The 20,521-nt window shown below is 43.3% G+C and overlaps 1 long non-coding RNA gene across 1 annotated transcript; it reads right to left on the bottom strand.

Annotated features, from left to right (window-relative positions):
• Positions 1 to 4,889: 4,889 nt before the first annotated feature.
• Positions 4,890 to 10,344, bottom strand: LOC310842684. The gene is made up of 3 exons (XR_014563300.1): positions 10,007 to 10,344; positions 8,011 to 8,075; positions 4,890 to 5,097 (listed from the first exon to the last, which is right to left on the bottom strand). It is a non-coding gene; the product is annotated as an uncharacterized lncRNA (long non-coding RNA).
• Between the last annotated feature and the right edge of the window lie 10,177 nt (positions 10,345 to 20,521).

The following is a 20,521-nucleotide window of genomic DNA, read 5'->3' as shown; positions in this document are numbered from 1 at the left end:
ATTCAAGTCCAACTTCTGACAATGTGGGAATCTCAGCTAAAGCATTCATGACAGAAGACCATCCACCAAATTCAGCAGGCACACAAGCCATGAGCTTTTCCTGCGAGTTCTCCTCCACTGACGAAAACAGTGCTGGCTTCTCCACCAATTCCTCCCTCTCCCACTTTACCTCAGGGTCCCAGGTAGTAGAGAAATCAGTTGGCAGCAGCTCATGCTGGCTAACAGACACCTTCAATTTCTCCCACTCCCCTTTTTCCACAGCAGGCTCAAACATATTTGGGACTTACAAGAGGACATGAAGGAAATAGGCCCTTCCTTGTTTGTCTCCAAACATCTGGTATTTAGTGGCATACTGATAGGATAGGAGAGACCCCGTACATAGAGCTTCAACACACATAGAAATGCTGTATGGATTAGTGCAAGAAAAACAGACATGCTCAAACACATGCGGAAAAAGATGATCTCTTTCCTTTGCTGCCCTTTCAGCTTGACGAAAACACTGCCTTCTTAAACCCAATGTGAGATGCTTCGTATAGAAGCACTTGCTCATGAAAGCTATGTGCCTGTTCCACTTGTTAATTGATGGCAGAACTTATTCCAGTCTTTCCGAGATCTGTTTCTTTGAGGAACCCCAGGGAATAAATTACTTCACGCACAGGTATTTGTAGCACTTAGTCGCTTTCGTGTAAAACGCTGAATACAATATTGTCCTGTGTAAATCTCCTAGGATTAGCACTTTGATTAAACCTGAGACTTGAAATTCTTGCCCAGAAGGAATGGAGACAAAGAGATTTGCTTTGGGGCTCCCTGCACCTCAGAAATGATGAAGGTGAAGGAGAAAACGTTGACTCTTGGGTCTGACAAGCCCAAGCTCTAAACGTCTTTTTAATGCAAATGCAATTTTGAGCAAAATAATTTAAAATATGTATCAAAATAGGTCATGTTGTAAGCATAGGCATCAATGCTGACATGGGCAAAACACATCTGTCAGTTAATAAGATCTTGTTCTGTGCATGTAGGGAGATTGATAGCCAGTCAAATGATTTTGAATGTGTGTATTACAATCTGCTTGGGAGTATCCTAATTTAAATGCAGATGGGAAACTGCTTGTATGAATGGTGAATTGTATCTAGAGTTGTACACCAGGGTACCTTGAGAAATGCAGTTTCTTGAGGTGGCTTGGATAGGGTTACTAGATGTCCCCGGTTTCCGGAGACAGTCCCCGGATTTGCAAATCTGTCCCTGGACAAATTCCGTCCCTGGAATGTCCCAAGATTTGCAAATCTGTCCCCAGGAAACGTGGCAGCGGCAGCCTCAGCAGCCCGGAGCCAGCCTGTTAGCACAGTTGGCTCTGGCTGGCTTCAGGAGCTCCTCACTGCTCGCTGCCATGGCGCCCGCCATTTTTCCTGTGCCATGGCAGCGAGCAGCTCCTGAAGCCAGCCAGAGCCAACTGCACTACCAGGCTGGCCCCTCCTGGGCAACAGCCGTCCATCCATGAATCCCGAGCTTCCCCTGATCTGCCAAAACAAAGGGGGAGGGGGAAGGAGATTGGGGAAGGCTCAGGAGTCATGGGCACCATTGCCTAGTTTTTTTAAAAAACTCTACGCATTTATGTTTCACAAGGTGCGAAAGAAGGGCTTTGCACCTTTATACAATATGCATGTGTGCTTGGGCCCAGGGTCTTTTGCCTCAGCATCCCCACTACTGACTCCCTGTTGCTACTCAGCTTAAAAAAAAAAAAAAGTGTCCCCGGAATCATTGAAAAAAATCTGGTAACCATAGGCTTGGACCATTTTATTTCTATGATTATGAGACTTTTGAGTTGTCTTAGCGTTCCAAACTTGGAGGGTAACTTATGGGTCCCTCTGAAGGTTATGCCTTGCAATCTTCTCTTTCAATGGCTTGGTGACGACCAAAAGAGCAAGCCTCAATTGGTGTTATTGTTCTACTTTAAGCTTATTTTCTTCCTTTGTTCTTGTATAATAAGAACAAACAAATAAAATTAATTTATTGACTATTTTGAATTGATCTATGATTCTGTGCGTTCTTTGTATGTGTTACCTATTGTGTTCAGGTTGATTTGATTCCCACCCCCCACCCCTGCAAAAAACCCAGTATGATTATGTCAGTTTTAATTTGTTCATATTTATGATATCAGCTTCCCATAACCAGTACATGTTATTCTATTTCATAGAAATCTGATGTCCAGATCCCAGTTTGCAGCTTTTTGGTATATTGGGTTGGAATATGGACTGTGTATACCCCATACATTTGAAGCACATTCCCACCCAACCATGGGAACTGTAGTATGTTAAGGGTGCTGAGGGTTCTTGGGAGACCCCTATTCCTCTCCCGCAGTTACAGTTCTCGTAATGGTTTAACAGTCAATCCCTCTTCCCAGGGAACTCTGGGTATTGTAGATCTGTGGGGGGGGGGGGCAGTTATTAACTCTCAGAACCCTTAACAAGTTACAGTGCCTAGGATTCTTTAGGGGAAGACTGTTTAAAGTAGTACAGTGGTACCTCAGGTTAAGTACTTAATTTGTTCTGGAGGTCCGTTCTTAACCTGAAACTGTTCTTAACCTGAAGCACCACTTTAGCTAATGGGGCCTCCTGCCATCGCCGCGCCGCTGGAGCACGATTTTTCTTCTCATCCTGAAGCAAAGTTCTTAACCGGAAGCACTATTTCTGGGTTAGGGAATCTGTAACCTGAAGCGTATGCAACGTGAAGCATATGTAACCTGAGGTACCAATGTATTTTTGTTGTTGTTTAGTCGTTTAGTCGTGTCCGACTCTTCGTGACCCCATGGACCAGAGCTCGCCAGGCACTCCTGTCTTCCACTGCATCCTGCAGTTTGGTCAAACTCATGCTGGTAGCTTCGAGAACACTATCCAACCATCTCTGATTTCCTTAAGAATGGATAGGTTCGATCTTCTTGCAGTCCATGGGACTCTCAAGAGTCTTCTCCAGCACTATAATTCAAAAGCATCAATTCTTCGGCAATCAGCCTTCTTTATGGTCCAGCTCTGTATTTCAAAGTACACCACTGTATTACAAAGCTTTAAAATATAGCATGGATGTAGGCTTTATGGACCTTCATTGAGTATGTTTGAGGGTGTAGACCAAGGAGTTTGGCCAAAGACATCACAAAAATGGTGAGTTTAGAAGAGGATTCTGATGGAACAGAGTGGTAGCATAATGCGGGAGTTCTTTCTGGGAAGGATTGGTAAATATTCCAGTTCGTCTGAGTCATGATATATTCTTGACATGGCCTTCCGTGCTGTCTAAGTTACCTCAGCCTGATCTTGCCATATGCTTCAAAGCAGAAATACAATTATCCCTTGGAAGTGCCCATTCGTTTCTTCCTTTCCCACTGCCAGTTCTGCGTATGGCGTGTGTGTTTTTTCTTTCCCCCCTTAGTGTCCATAGGAAATCTTACTCATCAATATGACTAGCTACATGAACCACTCGATTATTATCCTTCAAACATGCAGAGGGCCTCTTGACTAAACCAGCTGTCAGCGTTAACAGCAGCCACTCCTTCAGGAAAGGAGCAAGAATCCCCCCACCCATTCTGTTAAATCAGAGCTTAGTCACTAAAAGTTATTAATGGGAAAAGATTTGAGTGCAATCATGGATTCAGTCAGAACAGGTATGGAAAGTTTAGGGATTTAGACATTTTTAAAACCCTACTCTTCAGGAAATGGTTTAAATCACATAGAAAAGGCACCACCAAATTTACATATCTGATGTAGAGTGATTTTTGATACGCCCTCTGTCAGGGAACTGCCATCGGAGCCAGAGGCGGAGGGAAGGCTCCAGAGGGATGCCGGAGAGGGTCCCAGTAGGGAGAGAGGCAGCCCATCTGCTGGGGAAGGAAATCAGCATAGCACCAGTGGAGAAGGGGGGCAGATGGGGGAATTGGAGAGGAGGCTCCAGGACTCCTCGCCGGAGACCAGCGGGGAGAGCACGGGTACTCCGCTGCCCATTCCCTCCCTGCGCAGAAGACTTCCGCGCAGGGAGAGTAGGAGGAGACTTGGCATCAAAGAACTTCTTTGCTGGAAGAAGTTCAAGAAACGCCCACTGACGGATACTGCCAGCGACTGAGACAGCCACGGGTGAGAGGCTGTCCAGACAGAAAGGGTTCAACCAGGTAACCTAGCCAGGAGTGGCGACAGCTTACGCACGAGCAACCCCTAGAACCATTACACCCTCATTGCAAAGTGTGTGGTGGAATATATAAACTTCTGCCAGCTTCACGACAATAACCCTATCAATTCCCCCCAGTCAAACTAGCCAGGGCATGCTGGACTCCGTGTAACAGTGCATTTAGCATCTGCTGCAATGGAATATTAATAGAGAATGACTAGGAGTTAATTTTATTAGAAAGATGATCTTGGAGAACTGTTACAAAGGCGTCACAATGAAATTCAGTTAGGGGGGATTTGAGGAAGTCAGATAACAATGAAAGTTAATTTGGATTTTAGAAGAAATAAGTGTTTTTCTTTTTCTTTCTTTTTTTCATTTAGTACAGTGGTACCTCGGGTAACATACGGTTCAGGTTACATATGCTTCAGGTTACAGACTCCGCTAACCGAGAAAAGGTGCTTCAGGTTAAGAACTTTGCTTCAGGTTGAGAACAGAAATTGTGCTTCAGCGACGCAGTGGCAGCGGGAGGCCCCATTAGCTAAAGTGGTGCTTCAGGTTAAGAACAGTTTCAGGTTAAGTACAGACCCCCGGAACGAATAAAGTACTTAACCCTAGGTACCACTGTATTGTAATGTGTTTCGTTTTGTGTCTTTTACATGTTATATTTGTTATAAATGTGGAAAATCAAAAAAATATATTTTTTTAAAAAAGAAGAGAGAATGACTACCTTGCACCCCAGGCGAGGAGCATCTTTGGTACTACCCCTCTCATTTGTTTAGCTTTTGAATATTTATTCTTCATTTCATTTTGCAGCTCACTTGACAGTGTTGATGTGTCCTCTGCACGCATGATTCACCTCGTCGTGTGAGATCTTGTGTTTCTTTCCTCACGTGTAACAGCAGCAGGAAACGACAACACAACGATGGCCGTGCAGGTGGGCCCTGCCACCTTTATAAGTGAAAAAGAAGTATTGTAAAATAGTATTTACAAGTCACTTGGCCACTGAATTCCATGAGCTGGTGACTTACTGACTAGAGTACTGCAGCGTGATCTATGCGGGGCCGCCCTTGAAGACTGAGGGTGGAATTCAACATAGCACTAAGTGGGGTATGCACACACAGGACAAGGCCCACTAGTGGAATGTGACTTTCCCTGCCTCCCCTCCCCTCCCTGATAGGTGGTTATATAATATAATAATAATAATAATTTATTATTTATACCCTGCCCATCTGGCTGGGTTTTCCCAACCACTCTGGTCGGCTTCCAACAAAATATTAAAATACAAGAGTCCTTAAACATTAAAAGCTTCCCTAAACAGGGCTAAAAGCTTCCCTAAACAGGGAAGTTGGAAGATATCAGGAAGATGTACACCAGAGATGGGAATCCTCCAGGATCGATGATGAAGCCTAGTTATGGTTGGACTGCAATTCATCTTTGTCCATTGGCCAGGCTGGCTAGGGATGATGGTACTTGGTATCCAACAACATCTGGAGGGCCACAAGTTCCCTGATGTGCATACACACCCACACCCACCCACACCCAATATGGCATGACAAGAATGGCAAAGTGGAAGATAATCTACCTTTTCCTTAGAACACGTTGCCTGCTTCCGGATGCGAAAAGAGAGGGAGTGAACCTTATACACTGCCAGGAGCTCTTTAGAAAAAAGGTAAAGGTAAAGGGACCCCTGACCATTAGGTCCAGTCGTGACCAATTCTGGGGTTGCGGCGCCCATCTCGCTTTACTGGCCGAGGGAGCCGGCATACAGCTTCTGGGTCATGTGGCCAGCATGAATAAGCCGCTTCTGGGGAACCACAGCAGCGCACGGAAACATCATTTACCTTCCTGCTGGAATGCTACCTATTTCTCTACTTGCACTTTGACGTGCTTTCGAACTGCTAGGTTGGCAGGAGCAGGGACTGAGCAACGGGAGCTCACCCCATCGCGGGGATTCAAACCGCCGACCTTCTGATCGGCAAGTCCTAGGCTCTGTGGTTTAACCCACAGCGCCACCTGAAAAGGTGGGGTTTAAATGTAATAAATAATAAGAAATGAGCAGGGCCTGTGTGCTGATTGGCCTGGTTGTTGGAAGTGCAACAGCAGAGATCATTTGGTGTGTGAATTAAGGGTTAATTGCATTACCAGTAAAACCAGCTAACCAAGTGGGTTGAGGAGGTGTTACTTAAGTTAAGTTCTTAAGGGTGTGTGTGTATCTTTATGGCATGCTCATAAGATAGCAAATAGCCAGGGGATTTTGCTTCGTCCCATAGTTACGCTTTTAGCATAAATTTCTGTTCAGTTACAGTTTTGCCTTACTTCCGGAAATCTCTCTCAGTACCTATGGCGGCATGTGTTTTCAGTTAATTACATTTGTTCCTGATTATTTTTGTTATGGCTACAGGGAAAGAAAGGGGCCTTACTATCTCTGAAATGTGATGTGAATATCCGCAACCCCCGCCTCCAAAATCCAGCTTTTGATTCATTAACAAACTATCTTTGGGGAGCGGGGACGGAGGGAGACTGCAGAGACTGTCTGTACCATTGACACAAAATAAAACTCTTGTCTTTCAATACCGTTCCTCAATACCCTTATTTTCCGTATCAATTAATAATTCAATAATTCCATCTTTCCATCTTTCCATCAGAAATAAAATACTTCGAAACTATGCAAGTCCGGCAGAAATCAAACCAGACCCAAACTCCATTCAGGAGCATGGTAAAGCTGGCTGAGCTAACAAGCCTTTAGAATAGTGTTTGAATTACACCACCCTTTCTGCTGGGTTGCCAGTACATGTGACTGAGCTCAATGGGCTTAGGATCCAGCGTAAGTGGCCCCTCTCTGATCCCACCAGATGCCTCTTTCTCAGGGCTTCTGCCTGCTTAAGATCTGCTGGATCCTAATTCCGCTCACCCGAGCAGCTCTTGCTATAGGATGGATGCCTTAGAGCAGGGAAATCCCACCTCAAAATATTTCAGAAGCACAGGACTAAATCTGGTTCTTAACACAGACCCTCCAAGTCTACCTATTTTCCAAGGACAGTCCTGGATTTACAGAAGCCACCCCAGTTTCTGATTTGATCCCAGAATCTCCCACTTTTCCTTAGGGCATCCTTATTTTCATCATAGAAATGGTGGGGGGTATGGAGTTATGTGACACACCCCACCCCAATCCAAGGAGATCAGTAACTACAACCTTTAGAAGACATCTGAAGACAGCGCTGCATATGGAAGTTTTTGAAAAATGTGTAATGTTTTATTATTGTTTTATATATGTTGGAAGCCACTCAGAGTGGCTGGGGCAACCTAGTCAGATGGGTGGGGTAATAATAATAATAATAATAATAATAATAATAATAATAATAATAAAATAAAAATAAATAAATTACGACATCCTTGTTTTCATCAGAGAAAAGTTCGAGAGTATATTAAAACTGATCCTCTGGTCTCTTGTAGACTGTCAGAGTTTTCTGTAGGTACTGTAATTTGCTAAGGGTTGCTGAAAACCGTAACTCTGGAAGTGCCCAGAACTCTTTGAAGAAAAGAATGTGCTTCAGATGTGTTTTAAAGGTATACTTATGTACACAGTCGGAGAGAGCTGTGTGTTTTGAGCAGCTGAATAGTAAACATGGAACATCTTCCTGGGCTTAGGATATAAGAAAAGTGTAGTAGGCTGGGGAAGTCTTCCTGTGTAATTTTCCTGGAGATATTTTTGGCTTGGAAAACAGACCCAGGAAGGATGAAGGCTGCGTGGGAAGCAATTGTGAAACAACCTCCACTCACAGGAAGAGTAGTAAAAACTCAGCGCATTATTTATAGAATGACTGTCAAGCTGACCAGCTCCCAGAGGAATATTTAACTTACCATCTGTTGCCTCTTCAGTCATTACTACTCAGCCTCTTCCGTCTCTCCAGCTGCTCAGAAGGCCCCTGAAGGAGGGATTCAGAAGGACAGTCGTCTCCTGGGGCTTCTCAGCTGGCAGCTGAACCCCCAAGATGCTGGCCTATAAATTCCCCATTTCAAGTGAAAAGCCTCTTTTACATTCATCTAAGCCAGTCAAGTAGAAACATCTCATTTCCTCCGCTGGAAAGTCTATACAAGCCCTTAAAGCTATTGGGTAATTTTTGTATCAAGTCCAAAGCTACTTGTAAAGGACCACCCATAGAATTAACACCCCTTGCTCTCATTCAGGAGTGGGGTGGAGAGGGGAACAATATCTCCTTCCCCTACCTGGCCATATGTTTAATTAGGGTTTCAGAAAAGCTCCTAATTAAACATAAGCCTTGTTCCTGAACTTCTTTGGATCTGGGTCCAGTGTGAGGTAGGTCGTCCTCAGATTAGTCCAGGTTGGGTTGCCCTGTTTCAGGTCCCCGGAATCGAGGCTGCAGGGGGGATGTGAGGGGGCTGTGGCAGCCTCCCAATCTACCCCACCTTTGGCTCCGATCCAAAGAGCATTGGGTTGCCCCACCCTTGGCTGACCCTAGGACCACCACCCCACACTTGGGTCCACGTAGGCTCAGGGGCAGGACTAATTTTTGGTGTGTGTGTGTCATTGTTTTGGTTTCTTACTATGGGGTGCATTTTTAAACTTTTCTGTTGTAAACCACCCTGTGATCCTCGGACGACGGGCGATATATAAATTTTATAAATTAATTAAATTGATGTTTTGGAATCCTCATTAAATACATAGCTAAGAGAAGGGTGGAGGCACCCTGGCTGAGATGGTGGGTGCCTCCCTCCCACAGACTCATCCCCTTTGAAAAGAAAGCTGCTTGTGGACATCACCCACCCACAAGCTGCAGGATGCTGAGGTGTGGGGAGGCATCAGGCAGGACGAAGAGCAACAGGCACACAGGAAGTTGGGCCTTCCTCCTCCTGGAAGATGCAGCCACCAAGCAGAGATCTTGACTTTGCTGAAGGGTTTCCCCACCGTGCTTGCCTCTCTTTCCTGTCTGATGTCCTTCCTGATGACAACCATGGATGGCTGTGGACCACCCAACCAGACCCATAGCAGTTCATGACTCTTCTTCTTTGACGGTCACTCATAGCCAAGTAAGATTGTCTCCCATGAATATGGTCTTAACAGGGTGTCCATAAGTGACTGTGGAGGCCAATTCTGAATTTGCACATCCTTCCACAGTGGGGACACAGGTTTCCGGGTGGGAGTTGATCATGGTGAGGATTTGCCAAACATGCCTTCCTCTTAGCTCTTTTTGCCCTTTGTCCTGAGTTTGTGCTTCTTCAAAGTCTGTGACGCCTTTGGTGAAGGCTGTTCTCCAATTGGAGCACTCGCAGGCCAATGATTCCCAGTTGTCAGTGTTTATACTACATTTTTAAAAAGATTTGCCTTGAGAGATTCTTTAAACCTCTTTTGTTGTCCACTGGTATGTCGCTTTCCATTCTTAAGTTGGGAATAGAGTAGTTGCTTTCGAAGACGATAATCAGGCATCCGAACAACATGACCAGTCCAACGGAGTTGATGTTGAAGAATCGTTGCTTCTACACTGGTGATATTTGCTTCTTCCAGTACACTGACATTAGTTTGCCTGTCTTCCTCATCTGATGTCAGTCCTTCTGAATAGACCTGACTTGGGTAGGATTCAGGGAAATTTTGTCCATAGCATCTCTCCATCTATCCATCCATCCACCATCTCTCCTCCCTCCCTCCTTCTCTCTCACACACTTTTATTGATGTTTTCATTTATTTGTTAACCACTTTGGGATGTCTCATGGGAAAGGAATCATAAACAAAATCAAATAGGCAATTAAATGTGCCTGTATCATTTGAAATTAGTTTCCCCCCACCTTGCATTTTGAACATTGTTTATGGCATAGCAATTCACCTAGCAATGATTTATACCTTTGAGACAGCAAACAGCAAACTTTCTTCCGCCATTTGTCACAGCAGAACATCCTGGAAGTGGTAGACAGACTTGGCCAAAGATGCCTCTGTTTTCAAACAACTCAGTCCCTATATCTGCTTTCGCAAATGACCAAGTGATTGCTTTTAAAGGTATTAAATGGGTCCAGGTGGCACCATAAAGCTAAGTGCCTCCACATGGGACATCTGTCGCCTGTTCCCTAATTCCTGCTATCTTTACAAGGCAGCGTGTGATCTTTTTTTAACCCTTTTGCTTCTAGCCTTCTCCTAACAGTTTGCACCACTGCAAACTTTGTTCTGCTAAGATCACAGTGGATCATTGTGATGCCTTTACCGCATAAGCACATTATGCTGGGTATGGTAGGCAGCTGCAAGACAGTGTGAGGTTTTCTGCAGATTTCCTGTGTGTCCCTGAAACTACAACAGCTTCACAGTTAGATCTGCACTTCACTTGTAACATTTTATATCACATTCCCGCCCCCCGCCGCTCATATCTCAAAACCTGTGTGAGATTTCGTTTCGCTAAAATATTTTGACAGATAGTCCAAAAAGGCCTCCAATTTCCCATAAACAGTTCGCCATTTTGATCTCTTGGTTTTACAGTCAATTTTGACATTCCAGCGTTATTCATTAATTTTACAAGCCATCCTTCTTTGGTTGGAGTCTCCTCCTCTTTCCATTTCTGAACATCTAAGATTCTGCCTGCAGATGTTGCATGCATAAAAAGATTAGTCAATTTCTTTGAAACCTCTGTCCCAATCATCCCTAGCAAAAAAGGCTTTGGGGTTTTTTTGGGGGGGTGGGGGGAATCACCAATTGAAACTTCTTTTTGAATTCATTATCTATCATTTCCCATAAACCCTTGACCTTTTCTCCTCACCTACTGCATTTTTTTTTAAAAAAGATTTGCCTTCTAAATAAATCAATAAATCAATCCAAAAGTCAAATCTAATCTGAAATGTATATGAGAGTGAAAGTAGGGGCAAATGGTCAGCTCCAATTCCAAAAACAAAAGGGGTGTGACAAGGGTGGTTACTGGCTCCCCTGCTGTTTAGCATTTATGCAAATGATGCAATAATGGAACTGAAAGGACCAGAATTATTTCCTGTTTCAGTTTTATCCCATAATGTATCTATTTTGCTATTTGCCAGTGATATGGTGTTATTCAGCATCTTAAAAAGCAGAGACATCACCTTGCCAACAAAGGTCTGTATAGTTAAAGCTATGGTTTTCCCAGTAGTGATGTATGGAAGTGAGAGCTGGACCCTAAAGAAAGCTGATCGCCGAAGAATGGATGCTTTTGAATTATGCTGCTGGAGGAGACTCTTGAGAGTCCCATGGACTGCAAGAAGATCAAACCTATCCATTCTGAAGGAAATCATCCCTGAGCGCTCACTGGAAGGACAGATCCTGAAGCTGAGGCTCCAATACTTTGGCCACCTCATGAGAAGAGAAGACTCCCTGGAAAAGACCCTGATGTTGGGAAAGATGGAGGGCACCAGAAGAAGGGGACGACAGAGGACGAGATGGTTGGATAGTGTTCTTGAAGCTACCAGCATGAGTTTGACCAAACTGCGGGAGGCAGTGGAAGACAGAAGTGCCTGGCATGCTCTGGTCCACGGGGTCACGAAGAGTCGGACACGACTAAACGACTAAACAAACAACAACAACAACGGTGTTCTTAGCACAAACGCAAGTCTGTATGAGGCCTTCACTTCTCCTGCTGCAGTCTGGCATCTTGTCCAAATTATGGGCCACAGGATAGACTTGAGATGTATTAAAATGCAGTTTCCCTATGTATATACACACAAACAGGCAAATGCATGCGCAAGCACACGCTTGCATACACCATGCACATCAGGATGGGATAAAACCCACAGATTATTTTAAAATCCCTTCCACTGAACTTTACAGTCCTGGGTGTAGTGCATTCCACACAGAGCTGTTGTCCCCTGAAAGGACTCCAGTATACATTGGAAATTAATCAGTTTCAAGGAAATGCAGCTGGGCATACATTAATCTAAAAGCGCCCAGAACACGCAGTACAGACTCTTCCTTTCTGCTAGTCTGTCTCTCTCCCTGTGAAGCTGAAGTGCCTTGAAATGTTCACTGGGCCTTTAACCCTTGCACTGCCCATTACAGTTGATGCCACAAATAAAACAGCAATGTTCAATCTTACACAAGCGAGTACTGCTTGTCCCGGGGGGGGGGGGGATCTCCTCACAATTACATTTTCCCCAGACTATTTATTCCACAATAGTCATGACTGTTCATGCTTGGTGTAGACAGATGCCCGTGGTGTTGTTTTCAGGGAATAACAGTGCGATCCTACGCATGTTTCTTCAGAAAAGACCCACTGAGTTCAAGCAACTTGGAATAGAATTACAGTGGTACCTCAGGTTACATACGCTTCAGGTTACAGACTCCAATTTTGGATTGTCCTCTTCTCGATGTAAGGGGTTGGACAAGTTGGTCCCTTCCAAACTCTGCAATTCTATGATCTAAAAGGAGAGTTACAGATTGAGGGCCTTCGTGCTGACATTACGATGATCCAGCGAGTCCAGATAAATTTAAGTGAAGTTGAAATAACCAGTCGTTTAGAATAATAGTTTTTACTTTTCACGCAATAATTTATAAACTGTATTGCTCCAATGGATGCATTTTTAGTGTGAAAACATTTTAGCGTTGACGTTTTGTGCTGCTAATGCTGATCAAATAGTGGTCCCTACACCCTTAGACAGTTTACACCTCCTGCTAGCAATGTGCTATTTTCCTGGATTATTTTTTTTTTTTATCGTGACTGTGCAAGAGACGCATAAGATGCATTCCAGTGAGAGAAGCTTGTAAACATGTTGGGAGCAGAATGCTGGACTAAATGGACTTTCAGTCCTATCCAACAGGGCACTTTTATGTTCTTAAGTTTCGTAGATCATAGCATAACACATTGGTCACATAAGCGGAAATGGTTTGCTTATTTTAAAATAATTAGCAAAAGCAACTGACTCACCTGAGCCCTCTTTCATTGACCCCCGCTTCAGTATATGAGAAAAGAAACTGATACATGAGTAAAGGATCATTTTCTCTCTCAACCATCACCAGTATGAATTACTAGGGGCTGCCACTCTTGCTTGCTCCATTTCCCAATCCTTCCTACCCACCTAGACCTAGATCTCACCCTTTCTCCTATCTCCTCCCAGGTTGCGCATCCCCATAGCTAACCTCAAATAAATATTTCTATTTATTTCTTTTTAATGGGGCTGCACTGTTGACTTTGTTAATCAATTAGATTCCCTCCCCCCCAGGACCAATCCTACTAGTGGACTGAGATGGACAAATTTGTTGATTTTGTGTTCTCTCAGTTTCTCCCTTTTTTCTCCATTTCCACATCAGTTGGCAATTAAAAAAGAAATTCTCACGAAAATTATCTAGCAACTTAGTGCAGGTTTCTCCCAGTATGCAGTTTTGCCTAATGAACACAATTTTGCAAGCATTTCCTCCTAATATTTCTGCACATTACTTTCACTAATCTATGCACACCAGGATATGAATTTTTGTACACGTTACACGGTTGGATAACTGAATTGCAAAATTCTTTTTTCACCAACTCTTTTAAATTTATTTTCAGACTTTTGCCTGCATTGCAAAATTCAGAGAGGTGCAGATTTCGAAGGATGGCTACTTTTTAATTTGCTTTCTCTTCCAGGAATTGGCTGGGTTCACCTTTAAACGGGAACCGAATCAAATTTCTTCCCCATCCCTAATGACTAAGGAAAGTCCTGATGCTGGAGGATGTGAATTGTCCAAAGTCCTACGAGAAAGGTGGCCACAGGACATAAAGGATAGAGAGAGAAAGGATTTCACTTCCACGTTGCTGGCTGTTCTTCCCCTGGTACAATTTCTCTCCCATTGTTTGGACCTGCCCAATCTACTCCTGACATGCCCCTTATGGCCGTGAAGCTTTTTTCAGCAACAAGAGATGGACCTGTGAGGTCAGGTGTCTCATGCAGGAACAAACCTCTTTCTCCACCCTCAAGGTGGGGGGGGGGGTCCACTCCCTCCTAAGGCCCCTGGGATGCTCTCCCTAGGACAATAGTAATGCAGGAACCATATTCCAATAAAATAAAATCCCTGAATTAATCCGTCAGCATATTATTTTCAGATACAGTGGTACCTTGGTTCTCAAACTTAATCTGTTCTGGAAGTTCATTCCAAAACTAAAGCGTTCTAAAACCAAGGCATGCTTTCCCATAGAAAGTAATGTAAAATGGATTAATCCATTCCAGACTTTTAAAAACAACCCCTAAACCAGCAATTTAACATGAATTTTGCTATCTAACAAGACCCTTGATCCATAAAATGAAAGCAATAAACAATGTACTGCAGTCACACAATCCATCAATCAGTAGCTGAACAGGGTTGCACACAGTCACAAAAACAAAACAAAAAAGAGCTGCAAAAGCAAAAATGCAAAATAAATAGCAAAAACAGACAGACCTCACTCAAAATGGAAGTGTGGCACTCAAATTGGAAGCATAACACTCAAACCGGAGCACGTTCAGCTTCCAAAAAAAGTTTGCAAAACAGAGCTGGGTTTGGGTTCTAAGTTGTTTGAGTACCAGGGTGTTTGAGAACCAAGTTCCACTGTATTGGGTTTTATCCAATGTCCAGGAGACATACTCAGATATTAGTCCCATTGAAATCAATGGATTTAGCTACTGAAGTCCACTGTTTTCAGTCAGGTGTACCCAACACTGTGTGAGTGGTATTCTGCTTGCATAATGGGATGTCTCACTGCACTCCGCCCAAATTGGCTGTGGTCCTCAGAGGGCCTCACCAAACCTCTAAAATGGATTTTGAGGGTGCACAGTAGGGTACATGGGAGAGGAGAGGAAGGGCAGCCCGCTCCATTTGCACAATGGCAATGTTGGGTAGAACTCAATCAAGCTACCCTGAATATCACTAATGTTGGATATCAGCCATCATTTTTAATAAGACTGCTTCTCAAAACTGCAGAAGGCAGGTGCCATCAAGAGACTTTCTCCAAAGCCTAGACTTTGGTGCCGTGGTTATAGTGAGGTTATACCTCTATACATACCAGACGGAGGCCTCCTCTGATTCCTGCATCATCTAGCAAGAAAAATTTTTTGCCCTGTGCTTCAGATCTAATGAATGGGTTAATTGATGAATTTGTATGATTGATGGTTCTAAAAATTCTTTCATCTTCCTGCAGCCCTACTTTTGTAGTTCACATGCCGTTTGAGCAAAACAGTGAAGCGATTACTTCAAGATTCTAGCATGATATGTCTGTCCTCGGACACGACCTGTGAAGTAGAAGGTTGAATTGCTTCTCCTTTTGCTGAACCTGATACTGAGGCAAGTTTTTGCTGTGCCACTTCAAAAATCCAAGAGACAGGCTAAGACTACTTTCTAAGTACATTCTGTGTCCTTGAAGCACAGAGAGGCAAAGGAAAGGACCTCTGATTAAATTCCAGCAATATTTCTCATTTTTGCAGGTCACAAGTGGTGCTTATCTTTCCAGTACATGTTGTGATTCAGTACTGGCCGGTAGATTATAAATGGGTTGGGGACACTTGACAAAAGTGATTTCAAAGTTGTGCATTCCCAGTTGGTGTGCATCTCCTGAAACATGAAAGTAAATGATTGATGTTCGGTTTTTGCAAGGTGCATTGGGCAAACAGATGCTAAGGGGTATACAAGACTCTTGTTCTCCAGATAGCTGAAAGAAGAAGGAATATCAGTTGGTGGCTGTTTTCCTGTCCCTGTGTGACAAGCTGGATCTGCCCCAAATCTTCTATGAAGCTCTGCATCTGGTCACCTATACAGTATGGCAGTAGTGGGGTGTTTTGTTGATGCACCTTTGTGCTTGTGATAACGTTGTGGAGCCACAACCACAGTCATTAATAGTGAGACGTAAGGGGGCTGTTGCCGACTCTTTATTTCAGAGCACAGGGTTGGGCTGGTAGTGTCAAAGCAAGGAGCTGCCTGGATCCTAGGAAACTAGCTATTAGATCTTTTTAAAAATCCAGTCTAGGAATGTGCACGGGAGAAGGTGATTTGTTACATTTAAACACCGCCTTTCCATAGCAAATGCCTCAAGAAGCTGCAATTGGGGTGATACTGTAATCCAGGGGTTCTGATGTAATTCAGGGATGACAGCCCATGTACATGTTCCATCATGCCTGGCCATTGGCTGCCCTGGTTGAAGCTGATGGAAGCTGGAGTCCAATGACATCTGGAGGGCCACAGATTTTCCACCCATGCTGTAATATAATGGCGGAAATATTCTAAAGGTTATTTTGTCCAAACATTCAGGGACTTCTGTTAATTTAGTCAGTGCTTTTTTTCGGGGGACAGGGATGCAGGAGTACACATACCCCAAAACATTTTGTGAATCTAATGGGAGAAGAAACTAAAAAAAAAATGGAATCGTCAATTCCATTGAATAGCATGGTGAATCGTTTGTTCTGTTGTTACCCCCGATGGCGGCCTTATTTCCTGTCACGGTGTTTCCTGAGTCTCAGATGGAAGCGGGGGTTTAATGTGTGAAGTAGGAGTTGGAATCTAGCACCGTGATTGGCCAATTTCAATGTTACCACCTCCAACGGTGGCTTCATTTTCTTTCCCGGTGTAATGCATGTTCTTTGTACTTTTGTCCATTTGCTGTATTTATTTTTCCTGATTTAAACTATAAAATGATGATTTTCTTGAGTCAAAATGAGACTACCCCGAAGCATTTTTTTTTTTTTTTTTTAAGAAAAAATGCACTGAATTTAGTTAGTAGAGTAATGGGATAAAGTTGGTGTTTTAAATGATGAGGCTGAACAGTTCGTGCTTTTCTATACTATTTTAATTCTAATTATGTCGCAAGGGTAAGCAACATGAAGTCCCCGAAGTTCTTGGGCTCCAAGTCCCATCCATCAAGCATGGCCAGTGGTCAGGGATGATGGGAGTTGTAGTCCAACATCTTCTGAAGGACACCATGTTGGCTATCCCTACTCTATTATAATAGAAGATGAAGCAAATATTAAAGATTGGATTTTCTTGTAGCATTGAAAAGTAGCTTACATTTAGTAAATAGTAAGCTATCTCATGTTTCTTTAAGTAGTACATAAAGTACATCTCTCTATATATATTCTAGAAGCAATCTATTTATTCATTTTACTTTTTCAAAATGCAAAGACATGGTCTTATAACAACAATTTTGCATAGAAAACAGACATAAAACAATTGCACCCAAAATACACTCTAGAAGTTCTATAGAGCTATCTATAGATTTTATTGAAATGTGTCCTTGCTAGGAATATTGATTTTTGCAATCTATAGGTTTTGTTAAATTTTATTCGTCAGTACAGTGCATTTTAGATAATTTAACATGGTGGGTGACCACTACCATTACTACTAAGTCTAAGCTAAGACCTGCAGAGTTCAAAACTGCCAGAATCTGGGGATAAGGGATGTTAACAATACCTGTCACATAATGGTTGCCTTAATTCACTCTTTGTTCCCTGGATTTCTTGTGAGTCACTCTCATGCCTTAAAATAGCTGCAAATGTATTGTCAGAAAGACAAGACCTGTGAACTATGAGACAACACACTTGAGCTAGACATGAGCACTGACCTTCAAGCCTATTTCAGAAGTTCTGCTGTGATCTGAATAGAACATGTAGCCACAAGGAATAATATATCCATATTTTGTCAGTGTGACGCTTTCTCCTTTTTAATGAAGGTAATGGTCAGGATCCTCGTTAGGCCTGCCAGAAATCCTCATTTTGCCCCCAAGGCAGTTTCAGCTGAGCCAACCCACCTTTCCTACACCTGATAGAGGTGTGGGTGGGCTGAAATGAATTCTTGCAAGCACCGCCAGTGAGCTGATTGGCAGCTCCTGCTGAGTCATGTGCAAAGCCCCTTCATGGCGCTTTGCAAGCCCCGACGACCAGCTGGTCAACAGGGCATTCAAAGCACTGGGCTGTGCCTTTGGTCACACCATTTGATTTCAGGACATGTTGACAAAAATGGGTCACCCAATATCAGGGGTGCCAACTTGGAGAAAATATTGTGGGGGGTCAGGCAAGCTCCGCCCCACATAATCTATCACATGACCACACTATTTGAATGACAATGTCCATCAACTTGGGGGGGGGGAGGTCCAGTCTCCTCAAATATTTTATTGTGAGGACCAAAGCCCCCACAGACCCTAGGAGTTGGCTCCTATGACCGACGTCATTGTGATATCAGGCAAGTGGGGAGTGTGGGAAGAAATTATCGGACCCACCAGCTGGATTCAGTTCCCCACACCTTTCTCAAGACATTCATGCCCCATATCATCAGATACACAGTGGTACCTCGGTTACATACGCTTCAGGTTACAGACTCCGCTAACCCAGAAATATTACCTCAGGTTAAGAACTTTGCTTCAGGGTGAGAACAGAAATCGTGCTCCGGCAGCACGGCAGCAGGCCCCATTAGCTAAAGTGGTGCTTCAGGTTAAGAACAGTTTCAGGTTAAGAATGGACCTCCGGAACAAATTAAGTACTTAACCTGAGGTACAACTGTACTTGTGAAAAGACCTGCTTATTACAGGGAACTCCTTCCAGAGAAGAGGAACCACAATGGTGACAGAGGTGCATTCCCCAGTAACACATCCTTGCAAGCAATACCTTTTTAGAGATATTGCCAGCGTTTACTCACTCAATATGGAAAGTTGTCACCAAGTGTAACATTGCGGGTGCCATTTTTCCTCCCTGATCTCCTAGTGAAGCTAGTGTTTGGGATGAGGGGCAAATTATGCGCTCTTGCAATTCTGCCCAGGATTTCAGCCAACACTTGCCACAAAACTAAAATTTTAATTAAAAATTAAAAAGGAGCCTCTATGAATTGAGTTGACTTCTGTTTGTCTGTCACAGCTTCAGCTAGTGTATGATGGATACTTTCCTTTTAAAGAGGGTGACACAGAGAGAGTGTTGAGAACTGACAATTATATGCCTATTCTGTGTACACCTTTATGAATGTGTGTCATAGCACTACATTTCCTGCCTAAGTTGTATTAGTAAGATTAGAGGGAATTTGGACTGAGCAGTGACTTAATTTGAACTGCTTTTTAAAAAAGCTTTCACCCACAGAGATCAAGAACCAATTTCCAAACATCTGTGAAAGGAGAAAGAGCGGTTCCAACTTTGCATTGCTCCAGGATAAAAGAAACACCTCTCTTTTACGATCTTGAACTCCCGTACCCTTCTGACAAAACCTTTATAAAGCAATTAAAATGCTTCATATATAATTCCTAAAACTGACACATCTAAAAGACTAGAGAATTTTTAAAATTGTGATTATGTTTCATAACAATATGTCTTGTCAATAGAGCTGGGGTCCATAAAGGAGAGATTAAAAAAAAAAGAATCATTATAAACATGTATGTTTAGACTGCATAAACACCATACATTTAAAATATATTTAAAGCAGAGGACTTCCCCCAAATAATCCTGGGAATTGTAGTTTGTTAAGGGTACTGGGAATTGTAGCTCTGTGAAGGGTAAAGCACAATTCTCAGGGGAATTCCATGTTCTTTAAATGTATAGTGCTTATGCAGCTAAATACACAAGCCATATTATTAATCCTGTAGCACATGTGAATTTGAGTCATTCAAAAAAATTCCTTTGACTTCAATGGCAGCCTCACATGCAAAAATTTAGCTGGTGTAGCTGTTCCTGGCACAGAGTTAAAGCAATAGGGAGCAAATTTACCAGATAAAAGTGTTGCACAGCAAGTTGATTTATTCGGCATGGGGCACTGGAAGTGTCCCCACCCTCTTAAAGATTTTCTGCATTTTGTACCAGAGCAGAAAAGGTCCAGTCCCTTGCTTTGCACACCCACAAGAATTAAGACATTGTTTTGGTTGGGCTTCCAATTTTCCCCGCAGAGCTGTGTCTCTTTAAGGGTACAATTCCAGGACTCTCTCGCTCTGTATTCGTACATCAAGTGCCAAGCAGAGACATCTACTGTAGCCTCTGGGACACGCTGCTCTTTGCCACAGAGAAAAAGGAAAGAAAGAAAGAAGAGAATGTGGGAGGAGGGGAAGGAGGAGGGGAAGCACAGATCCTGTTATGTTCCAAAGGATGAGTCACTTCCTAGCAATAACCCCGAGATGCTTATTTATTTCTGTTTGCCAGAGTTGCAGGGCACAGTTTCTCAGCGTTCCTCAGCTCCGGGACCAAGATCCCCCACCCTCGGCTGGCCATTAATCATTGCAGGCCTGTTACCAAATGTACACAGAGAGGGAGCTGTGCATGGGCGAGTGGCCTTTAGCTGTCTCCAGTCCAATGAAATCACCTTGCGCGGAGACCTCTTTTATGAGAGTTTGGTTTATTTGTAACTAAACGACTTCCTCCGTTATTTGATAAGCTCAAATATTTGCTACTGATAGTCCAGGAGAGTGTCACATTTATTATCCCTTATGCTGCAGGGAGGCATTGCCTG

This window comes from Podarcis gaigeae (assembly GCF_964106915.1).
Source record: "Podarcis gaigeae genome assembly, chromosome: 4".
NCBI lineage: Eukaryota > Metazoa > Chordata > Lepidosauria > Squamata > Lacertidae > Podarcis > Podarcis gaigeae.
Note: the sequence above shows the minus strand (reverse complement) of the source record. Positions and strands in the feature narration are given on the sequence as shown.